This window comes from Sinocyclocheilus anshuiensis, unplaced genomic scaffold (genome assembly GCF_001515605.1).
Source record: "Sinocyclocheilus anshuiensis isolate Anshui unplaced genomic scaffold, SAMN03320099.WGS_v1.1 scaffold145, whole genome shotgun sequence".
NCBI lineage: Eukaryota > Metazoa > Chordata > Actinopteri > Cypriniformes > Cyprinidae > Sinocyclocheilus > Sinocyclocheilus anshuiensis.
The window spans coordinates 867,151-879,451 of NW_015537973.1; the positions used below are offsets into that span (position 1 = coordinate 867,151).

A 12,301-nucleotide genomic window follows, 5' to 3' on the forward strand; every position below is an offset into this window, starting at 1 on the left:
TATTTAAAACAGTTGAGTACATTTTTTTCAGGATTCTTTGATGAATAGAAAGATCTAAAGATCAGCATTTATCTGAAATAAAAAGCTTTTGTAACATTATACACTATTCCATTCAAAGGCTTGGAGTCAGTATAATTTTTTTCTTTGGGAAATAAATCATATAAATTACTACTTTTATTTAGCAAGGATGCTTTAAATTGATGAAAAGTGATGATAAAGACATTTAGAATGTTACAAAAGATTTATATTTCAGATAAATGCTGTTCTTCTGAACTTTCTAAAAATACTTAAGGTTTTCTTCGACTAAAACTAGACTAAAATACTTTAGATTTTCTTGGACTAAAACTAGACTAAAATGTTGAGACTTTTAGTCGACTAAAACTAAATAGGATAAGGTTGACTAAATATGATAAACACTAACAAGGACATTTTAGCCCGGGACTAAGACTAAGACTAAAATGAAAATAGCTGACAAAATTAACACTAATTTAAACATCATAAGCTGAAAATAAATAAAAAATCTAAGAGGTGATAATCAGAGCATTCAATTAGAGCTGCAATTTCTGCCTCTCCTCCGATGAAGCGACGGACGCTTCACTTTGTAATGGAGGGCCAAGATTCATCTCTGGATAAATTGCCGCAAATAGTCTACAAAAGGTCTCCGAGATGAGATATAAGCTGTCGTCTCTGGCCACCTGCTAACATTCCTGGCTCGTGATTCAAGTGCTAGTGATTCACTCTAGATTGCAGGCATTTTGGAGGTCCAAACCAATAACTGCTTAGAGTTCACACATTTCTATGAAATGAGCTTATAGAAGCAGAGAAATAAGGAGAGGGGAGAGAGATTGTGAAAGAGAGGGAGGAGAGCGAGTGAGTATCTGTTTTACTTTTAGCCGGCTTCTACCCACGCAAGCCATGCGGTAATGATCATAAATACTTGTTTTATGCACACAGTAGTTTATATCGATCCGTCCACATAGATCGCCTTCACCACTCGGGCTGACTCAACGAAAGAATCTATATTCAAACAAATCCATATTCAGCAGCAAAAGTGAAGGTTTTAATGGCTCTGAAGGTCTCCCTTATTTTACTGCTTTGCAAGTGATGTTAAAAGAAAAGGCTGCGAGGGGAAAGTGCATCCCTGTGTGAAGTTCAAAGCTGGGAATGGTACATAAAAACAGGATGAAACCGTATAAACCGGGCCCAGTCTGTCTGATACGCCAATGAAAAGCTCTGTGCCGCCTGTCTTCTCTCGGAAGAGCGTTTTGTTTATTCTGATTTCATGTTTGTACAGTATGTGGGTGTGAACCCTGAGAGAAGCAGCATATAGGCGAACAATGTCAAGCTCTCTTGGATGGGAAGCTAAATGGTGTTTGTTGCAGCCGACATTGTTAGATACCGTTTTGAAAGGCTGATTGTATTTACATTGACAGGTGCACAGCTCCAAAACGTATTCATTTCCTGGGGCCATTGTTTCTTTGAGTGATCCGTATGTTGACGTTAGCCTTGTTTGTTGTCTCACTATAAATCATCATATTGGGATTTACAAAGTAGTCACAGTGAATTAAATTGTGTTATATAAAGAAGAGCAAGATGTATGATGTAAAGTATATCTAAGTGATCATTAGTTTTTATGCTAATAATTAGGTTTAAATGCAACGGGAGTCCCAGAAGGAATCACACTCTCACATGTACTTGGGATGAAGCTGTAATATACTGTAAGCTCTGAGAGGATAGGGCTCATATTGCTTTACATGATGAGCTGTCATGAGATAAACAAGTGTTGATGTTTTCATTTAGAGCTTAGATAATTGTTTCACACGTTCAAGTAAGCAAAGATTTGGATGTTTTCATTCTTTAAATAAGATTTCAAAAGAGTTTTCTTTAGTGATGCCATAGAACAATATGAAACAATTTTTGGTTCCCCAAAGAATCTTTGATAGACGGTTCTTAAAAGACCTTTTTTGAGAGGAACATTTTAATAATCTAAAACCCTTTTTCCACTGTTGTGCAATGTAAATGGAAAACTTGTGTAAAACAAATATTTTGCTCTTAATCAGGCTATCATTATTATTTTATCCATTTGACAGCTTTATTAACATTTTGTGAATGTGTCAAACAGTACCATCTGTGCCACCCACTCTGCCTCTTCATACATTACATACATATTAAGAGAACATGGATCTTTGGGTAATTTAAGCTAATAGGTCTTTGTCTACAAGAACAAGTACAATTTGAAATAGATGATATCAGCCTAAATGGAACGGCTGATATCAAATAATGCCATTAAGCTTTCATCATCATTCTAGTGTTCGTGAACACCCTGATGAAGGCCTAATGCTCAAGCTATTCATCTTAATTAGACTCGGTAAATGGCATTTACGTGCAACTCCAGTGTTTTGACATGTTCTAGCTTGAACTAACATTTCATCCATTTTACACAGTCTGAAGTAATGAAAAGCCTATCGTCAGAGCTGAAACACATGAGAGTTTGTACTAGAGAGTGAGGAGAAGTGTTGTGTGTTGTGTATACATTCAATTGCACTCCAGTGGGACTATTTCAAAGAAGGGGTTTTATTCAGTTCTTTTTCTAAAAAGTTGGACAAACAACTATTTGAAAACACTTCGGTTGATGCACAACAATATAAACAACATACCTTTTGAAAACCTTTTTTATTGACTAGAGAAAGACCTGAAAGTGCTTTGAAGGAATCAAAGTGTTTTCTTCCTGAACAAACTGAAATGTGTATATGGTCATTCTCAAAGAGTTGAAATGTCCGCTAGCTTGTCACCTTCCTCAGTGACATTCACCTCAGTTCACTCTTCTTAATATTGGTCTTATTATTAACAGGCAATTTATTAACCAGCAATAACATTAAATAACCACCTTCAGCTATGGCTTTACCATCTAAAATGTATCCAAATGATTATTATAACCAGAAATAACCCCAGAGTACAGTATCGTAGGTTCATTAAAACACATCTATTGAATTCTGTTAGTAATTTCAAAATCCTTATGATTGACTTGTTTGTTTCACAGGACATTAGTTTGGTGCATTGCATCTCATTACAGCCTAGGAAGAGACAATTCGTTATATGTCAAATCCTGTAAAGAATGCAAGCGAAAACAAATTAGAGTGTCACCATTAGCAGACAGCTGGCATTGAGTACATTACATAATGTTTACTGTAACTTAAATAACTATGTTACCATAAATGTATTTCATTTATTATGAATGTATTGACAGTATTGAAATTATACCAAAGTTTCCAGAGAGACTGTGTTTGGAAGAAAGTAGGTCTTAGAAAACATTGTACAGTACAAAGTTATTTAAAAACAATAAATGTGTGATGAAAAATAGTTATTGTCATTTTTGAAATTGCATGTTCTGCTGTACTATTCTGCTCATTGTTAAAATGTACTGAACTACTAAACTCTAGTGGTGTCTGTTTAATTACTACTTGTAACTGTCAAACTAGAGTGCTTGGCGCTTCCTCGTAAATCTTTAATGACCCCTATACTGGGGATCGCAACCCCAGATTTTATCAGGTATTATTAATAATGGAATTATTATTCACTGTATAATTGGAATAAACAGCGTGTATATACATTGTACAAACATTTTAATGTAATAATTCTGGTGGAACACTTCAGTTCACAAGAAAATTACAGAAAGCACTAGTCATTCATTGTGATGGCATAGTGACATTTTATTGACACACCTGTAGCCATGTAGATAAAACCATAGGAAATTATTATGCATCAGTCTCTTCGTCCAAGAGAAAGAAATGCAGAAAAAGCAACCTGGTCTCATAAAAATACGTACCTCTGGGAACTTTTCTGCAACACCGTTTTTACGTACCTTACTGCACGGTTTGCCGCAGTTTCAAAGAGAAATGCTCTAAAACACAGGTTCAATACGTGAACCCTGGCACGTTTTTATTACGTTGATATAGGTACGTATTGCTGTGTTTTTATTATGTTGCTTCTGGTACGTATTGCGGCGGTTCAGAATTCAAATATCCGGGGACTGTCGCTAAAAGTTAATGCTCTATCGTGTTGGAAATATGCCCTACACCAAACCCAACCCTAAACCTACCCGATAGTGTTAACAAATGCAAAACTGATATAAAAACGCATGTGTTGATGCAACCGTGCCATTTGAACTTCCTTATATGCAGATTTCAACTGTTTCGTCGAGCCGTAGTTACACAGGATTCGAACCGGAGCTCCTCACCTCTCAAGTACGTCTCCATACTCCGTGAGCTACCGAGCAAACCTACCATCTATGAAAACCCATAGATATGAAGCTGGATATGTGTGATGATAACATTCAAATGCATCAGTTTTCAAATCTCCTCCTTAAGTCATAACATAATATTCTTCAAGTAATTGTGCGAAAATTACACTTTATTAATCGAAACTCTGTAAATTTGTGTGAAAAGGAATAAAAGGTGTCGGAGTTTTACTGCCTCTAGTGTTAATTTCTTTTGGAAATTGCAGTGATATGTACTTATTGGTACGTATTTTGCGTCTCGCGAAAAAGGGCCCTCAGGTACGTTTTTGCCATGAGACCAGGTAGAGAAAAAGACAGGTCTTGCAAATTATGTTTTTCACAGACACCCACAACCACACATTCTTGCCTGTGAAAGATCTAATCAGTTTCAGCTGCTCATTCATAACAGCTGCTTTTACACTGAATACTTTTGATGATGAGTATTGGGCTGTTCATAAATGTCCCACATGGAATGACTAGCCTGTATGACTCATAAAATATAATCTATCAATTTCTATTAGAATGTATGTGAAATAAGCAACCTATGTGGTTTTCAGCTCGTAAAAGCAAAGCAACTTAGAGTAAGTAAAACAAACTACCAATTAAACCCATGCAAACATATACACATGCACACTACCATTCAAACATTTGGGGTCTGTATAAGATTTTTTTTTTCATGTTTTTGAAAGAAGTCTCTTTTGTTTAGCAAAGCTAAAAAGAATGGTTTTCTACTTTAATATACTCACTTTAATATATTTTAAAATTTAATTTATTCCTGTGATGCAAAACTGAACTTTCAGCAACCATTACTCCAGTCTTCAGTGTCACATGATCCTTCAGAAATCAGTTGAAAATGCTGATTTGCTGCTCAAGAAACATTTCTTATTATTTTCACAGATGAAAAAGGTTGTGCTGCTTCATATTTTTGTGGAACCCATGATTAATTTTTTTCTTTCAAACTTCTTTTGAACTGTCTATTCATTTCTTTCAGTTCATATATTTTCTGGCTGCTGTCCCAAAGGGTTTGGAGTTCAGTACAAGTGCTGCTGAGGGGGAATAAAGTGGGGTCACAAATTCCCTCTGTTACTGTGGTGCATTTGAGCAAAGCACTTTGCCTAAAATTTCTCCTGAAGGAACGTCTCTGCAATTGGCTTACTGTCTCTTCGGATAAAACTGCCCACAAAATGACAAATTTAATTTAAGCTAGTACCAGTGTGGGCTGATGGTTGTCTGAGTCTTGGGGCCAAATACAAATATTAAAGAGGGAAACATTAAGACATTGCTCTTTATTATGTTACAACATGAATTGTAACAGCTTTACATCCGTTTCTAGTTTTCCAAGAACAACAAGTAAAGGCAAACATTCTAAACCCTAAAGTATCTGATTGCATATAGCTGTAGGCAATAGGATAGACTGGTGTTAGTACACATGTCACCTGCTTCATCGTTTTGACTCGGCAATACATTTTCTAAAAATGGTGATGCTTTATTTTAAGGACCAATTCTCACTATTGAGTAGCTGCTTATTAGCATGCATATTACTAGTATATTGGCTGTTTACTAGTACTTATAAGCACATATTAATGCTTTATTTTGCATGACTATGACTGCATACCTACACTTAACAACTACACTCTAAAAAATGCTGGGTTAAATATTACCCAGCGCTGGGTTATATTTAACCCAGCATTTTTTTTGAGTGCACCTTACTAAATATTAATAAGCAGCAAATTAGGCGTTTTTTGAGGAAAAAGTCATAGTTAATAGTGAGAATTGGTCCCCAAACTAAAGTGTGGTCCCTGTTGTCGAGGGTCAATTAACCAACAGTTACTTTCAGTCTTTGAATCTGATTAGTTGAACAGCATTTTGAGAGTGCTGATTTTTGTTTTTATCATCTTTCTGCAGATTACATCAATAGAAGTAGGTGGTGCCAGTATGTCTTTAAGAGTGAATCACTAAATCATGCATTCAACCGATTCATTCAGGAAAATTACTAGTGGCTTGTATTAATGAGTAAGTGATTGAATCATTTACTAATTTGTTCAAAAAACACTGAATTATTCAGCAACAAATCACCACTGTGTATCTGCTGTGGCTTTGTTTTGAACTGTTTTTGTTGTCAGAACAAAAGCAGACAATGTAATTTGCAATGTTGTCCAAGCAAGCCACCACTGCTGGTTCTAACATGACATTCAAATTAGTAGTAGAGGCTCTTGTACATTGAATGGATTTCATTAGGTAAATGTAATGTCAGTTGACATGCTGTTTACAAGCTGTTTTACTGACATCTTTTCACAGCAGAAACAGATTGGGTGATTATATGAGAGATTATACATTCTAGTACATTTCAACATACTGTACACTCTAATGTTCATTTTTATGTTGTTAACCAGTTGTAAAGAACACAATATCATCACTTCATTCGTGCTGTGCTTCCCTCTGTCACTTTTAAGAGTGTTGAACAACAATTTATTCTTTGACTAGAGAAAATGAAATACAATCAATAGAAAGTTTTTGCATATACAGTAATTGTGTTTTTGGACAAACAACTCAGGGGCACACGTTGTTGGTTTGGTTAGGGATTCTCCATTCTGTTGGTTGGATGAACACTTTCATACTTTTCACATTTTCAGACAAGCTAGCATAGACTTGAAATATATTTGACAGATTCTTACTATCACAGCAGGGCCATTGTCAGTGTTGGAGAACCCATACAATTTTTGTCCTTGGCTCTGTGAATTTAAGCAAGGTCATTTGTTATACCATGGGAATTACGGCACTGTTGCTTCCAACCAATCCACAAAACAATCTTCTGAAAACATCCTGGTCCAAACCCCAAAGCTAGGATGTACTTCTCTCTCTGTAATCACAGGGTAAATGCTGCTGTGTTCACTACAGGAGGCAAAAAGATAGCTAAAGGAAGAGTATTCATTTCAACCATGTTCTGGATAGAAAATGTCAATGCAATTCGGCCCTCAAAGAAGCGGCTTTGCCTGGCATATTCACAGTAATTTAGTCTGAATTCAGCACTGATGAGCTGCGAGGTTTCCCGCTTGCAGACTGGCATATCTTACAGGGTCCTTCAGGATTTTTATGTTGATAATGTTTGGTATGATCACGTTGATGCGTTTGGTACTTAAAGTCATCATAATTTTATTATAACCATTTCATGGTATCTTCACAATAAGATTCCAGATTTCCAAGAGGCTGTTACAAAATCCATTTATTTGATTTTATACATTTCATCAGACTGACTTAAGAGGCTTTATGTGTGAACAAGCCTTACGGATATATTTGGCTATTCATTTATGAGTATTCTTAACAAATATTTACCCGGCTAAAAAAACCCTCTGTCTGATGCTAGAGATATAAATAATGTAAAATGTTTTGCCCACAGCAAAGCCATCTCTACGCAAATAAACACCATGGTCATGAAGCAAAAACTGAGCCAGTGATCGCCAGGGATGATTGAGCTCAACGAAATGCATTGCACACATGTATGAACACACAAGGAGTCTTGGGGAGTCACATTGTCTGGGGTGACCCTTCCATATTTTCGCGTTCATCCACCGAACACCATCCGTCAGTCTTGACATATTCAATTAGGTGCAGTGATTGTACTTAAACAGACCTTGAAAGGTTTGTTTTCCCCCAAGCGGATGTCAAGGATAATTGCGCGGGTGCATGAGGAGCTTCATTCGAATTGATGAGCATCCCACGTAAGGATCTACAGTGTGTTTTTTTTTCTGAAGCTACAGCTGTAGTCCTGTACAGTGTGCAGAGGAAGTTGTGTGCACTGGCTGCACTAACACATAGTGGCTGTAATTGAGTGTGGCAGGTAGATATTTGCTGACAGAGGCGGGAAACTGGAGCGTAACACAAGTGTCCTGCAGCCATCACAGCAGACTGTATATTGTCTAGCGCTCCTCTGTGTGTAATCATAACCGTGGTTGTTTTTTCTGCACCGCCGTGGGCCCCTTCACACGGCAAAAGGCCTGTCCGGTCTGACCAATAGACCGCGATCAGCATCTCAACCACTCGCAAAGCCGCGCAGCAGGCCTGAATGGAGCATTAAGGAACACAGCCAAAATAGCTGCCCAAGCTGAGGTCAGAGGTGAAACTATTCTTATTTTTTCCCTCTCCAGCCGGTATTTTTTTTTTGTCTCTGTTTTTGTCTCTCTGTCTAGAGATGTGATCATGATTGTTGACAGTCATCTAGCTCAATTAGTTCTATTTTGTTTTCCCAAAAACTTAGCATTCCTTCATACAACTGTTTGCAACACACGTCAAACTCATGAACAAGCAGTATACATACACGAGAAACCAAGGAACACTTGGGGAAAACAAAACTGAAAGCAACTGCATGAACACAAGAAGCACTGGGGTGTAAATACACACAAGGCAAGGTCTAGCAAGGCACAGCTGGGAATAATAATGAACTAATCAATAAAAAATACTATAAAAGGACTACAAAACCTGACACAGGAAGCACAAACCACAACTTCAACTTAAAAGTCTCGACTAGACACAGGGAAAATATAAGGGGCCGTTTATACAGAACACGTATTTGCGTCTTAAAACACATTTATTTGCTGTCAAATAAAACAACTGCGCGTAAATGGTGAAATTCTTTTAACTTGACAATATGTCTTTAAAACGCGACACTCATTTGCCGATAGCAAGATCTGCAAAAGACATGAGATGCAAGTGCACCGGTAGAAAAGCACATAGAAAAGCACATAGAAAAGGAATTGGAATGGAAAAACGCATTCTGTGTGAATGGCCCCTAACACTGTTAGAAGGTTTACACAGTAAAACACTCTGAAAAAATGCATTTGTAGATGCATCACCTTTTTTTTTTTTAGAGCATCTTTGTCTTTTATCCACAAGTATTTTGTTTTTAATATGGCAAGTCGTGTTAAAAATAGCCCAACTTAAAAAAAAAAAAAATAATAATTTAACAGCTAAACATTTATTTAAATATTTATTCATTTATTTGAACGAACATGATAGTTAAAGTTTAACCAAATAAACCGTGATTAAATAAACCAAATAAAGTCGTGATTATTCTGTTGACAGTTTCTAAGTTTGTAATAGATAGGATTTAGACAGTGTTTTTCACACAGTATAATTGTGTCAAAAAAAAAATCTATAAAAGGTGGATTGTCGTATTTGTAGGTATTTGGCATCAAAAAGTTTGAAAATCCCTGGATTATTGACAAATTGTTCAGGAAACCTACCAGCTAAGTTTGAAATCTCTATCACTGCCTTTTTCCCCCCCTTTTTTTTTTAAATAATAATCTCCTGATGCAAAACAGGGGCCAAACATTATCACTAACCATCACGCATCATGTGTGCCACTTTGCAATCTTTACAAGGTAGATTGCGTAATACTCTGCGTAACTGTCCTATATCTTCATCTTCATCTGTACTATATTCTACTCTTTGATGTAATATGTCATCAGATTGCCTGTCATCCTGTCCCACCACACTTTACAGAGAATATGTTTTTCATGCCATTCTTATCTGTCTCTTGCCATTGAGGATTATTTTTTAATTATGTCATAATCCCCCCCTATAAAGGAGATTTGATTGGGGCGTAACAGGCAGATGTGACCTCATTACTTACAGGACGCAAGCCCTACAGTCTCTCTCTGTTATCATGGAGACGTCGCAACAGTGACGTGATTATGGCACGAGCACTTTTCAGAGATGCTGACAGAGTTTTATACCCCGGGGCTTTATTTTGAGACGTCGCAACAGTGACGTGATTATGGCACGAGCGCTTTTCAGAGATGCTGACAGAGTTTTATACCCCGGGGCTTTATTTGGCAGTCTCTCGCCTCACATCTAACTGTCTCTTGTGTGCACAGTGCCAAATGTTGCTTTTTGACAGCACCACATGTAATATTTCACGCCTGCTTTGGATTCGTGCCTGCTTGTCGTGCAGGTCAGAGTATGCTCTCAAATGTAAAAAAAAAAAAAAAAGGAAAATTAGACAAGCATGTGTTTGGAATTATTTTCTTTTTTTTTCTTTTCCAACAATTAATTCAGTTTCAACAGATGTTTATGAGACTTGGCACTGAGCAGGATCTTCACGGGCTGTTGGCAGTGATTAAGACAAATTTCAGTTTTCAGCTGCTGTTAATTTTATATGAACATCGCTGGCATGTACAGTAGATGATCTTTTGGATGTTCAGGGGTGTTTCTTGGGGTTAAATTGTGCCTTGATTTCAGCATTCAAAATGGAGTAAGAAAGTAATTGGCTGCTTGTCTATAAGTCCATTCCACTTTCTATATACTCCAGTCCAGTTTTTGTTTTATTCGCCACACATTCTGTCTCCATTTAGCAAGTGTACTCACTCTGAAAACCTTTGAGGTTCATTACATTAAGTAGGGGTGCACAATATTAGTACTGAGATTCTTTAATTTATTTGTAATGATCAGTATTGGATATTTAAATTTGCCTGCTAATTTCCCATTTTCTTTACATTTAGATTATCTTTAAGTGAGTATTGGATGATGGCAAATGTAATCTTTTAAAGCCACAAATAATTTAATAAGACTGTTTAATGTAATTTTAGAAAATCTGAAAATTTATATTCATTTTACATACTTTTTCATACATCTTATGATGTAACTAGAAGCATCTAAAATTACTAAAATGATTTTAGTGTTGTTTAGAGTTTAGTGTTATAGTATATTTTTATATATAAAATATATATTTATTATAAATAATATATTTTAGGTTATTTAGGCAAACATTGTCTAGAATTTTATTATTGGTCTTTATAGCAGTTGGTTGTCAGCCATAACATTCATTGTTATTTCATTCTGTGTTTTTAACCTTGTAAATGTAGACATATATACTTATATAGCCATGTTACACAAGGGTGTAAACATAGGTAATTATTCTTTATGGAAGGGTTAGGATGGTCACAGCATATCTTGTGCCAGAAATACAAACATATTTTAAGGTTCCCATACATTTATTTTCTTCAGCATTTGAAGAAAAAAAAATTATAGGGACCTTAAAATATGGTTGTATTCCACTTTTTGTATGTCATTATTGTTGGCACAGATCAGTCTAAAAAATGTGAGTTGGTCTTCAAGTCTCTCTGTGCTACTGACAATTTTATACCCTAAGAGAAAATATAAGCATTTTGCCTCAGTGACTGTGCACTGAGCGCTCCTTGAATGTGAAATTGGATATAAATGTAAATGTGAATGCAAACCATATTATCAAAACACGCTTCGTTAGAAACCTTTCCTAAGGTGTAAAGTAAACATCTTTGCAGATGAGAAATGATAATTAAGTATTGTGAAGCAAAATTCCCATGTTGTTCCAGTGGAGGAAAAAAGGGCTTTGGTTTGAATGTGGTGATAATAACTGTGGTTAATTTTTCTTTTCTTTTTTTCTACTTTTCACAGTGCTTTGTTTAAGGAGAGTGAAAATGAATTGCAAGTTGATAGGTGTAAAATAAACCCACATTGCAATGGGGTGTGAAAGAGGTTGCGTTTTTCCTGTCTAATGAATCTGGCTGGTCGCCATCCCATTTAAATGGTATTTAAATCCACAGCAAGGGTAAAAGTGAATGTTCTGCCTCCCCATCCTCTTACAACAAATAATAAAATAATTACAATTTACACTGGCAAAGGATTGCTTTGTGCGGCAGAAATGAATGCTGAGCTATGTGAGGGCACTACAGAAACCATCTGGCAACTTAAAAATATGTATTACTACTGTACGCTCTCTCTGTTTTTCTTTCTCATTTCTCTGTCTGTCCTCCCTCTCATGCTCTAGCTTATCTTCTCTCTTATCTCCAAAGAAACATATTCAGCTGCCGCTTCTTTCATTAATCATCATATTTTTACTCTTAAGCCCTCAGAGACCAAATCATCAATATTGATGATGTATTTTCTTTGAATATGAAAAAATATTTATATTTTCAGTAACACTTTACTTGAAGGGGTGTGCATAAGACTGACATGACACCTTCATAATCATGACATGACACGTCCTGA

At 36.2% G+C, this 12,301-nt stretch overlaps 1 protein-coding gene across 1 annotated transcript in view; it reads left to right on the plus strand.

Annotated features, from left to right (window-relative positions):
* LOC107670789 (polypeptide N-acetylgalactosaminyltransferase-like 6) overlaps positions 1–12,301 on the plus strand; it is a 227,982-nt gene that overhangs the window by 156,840 nt on the left and 58,841 nt on the right. The window lies entirely within an intron of this gene.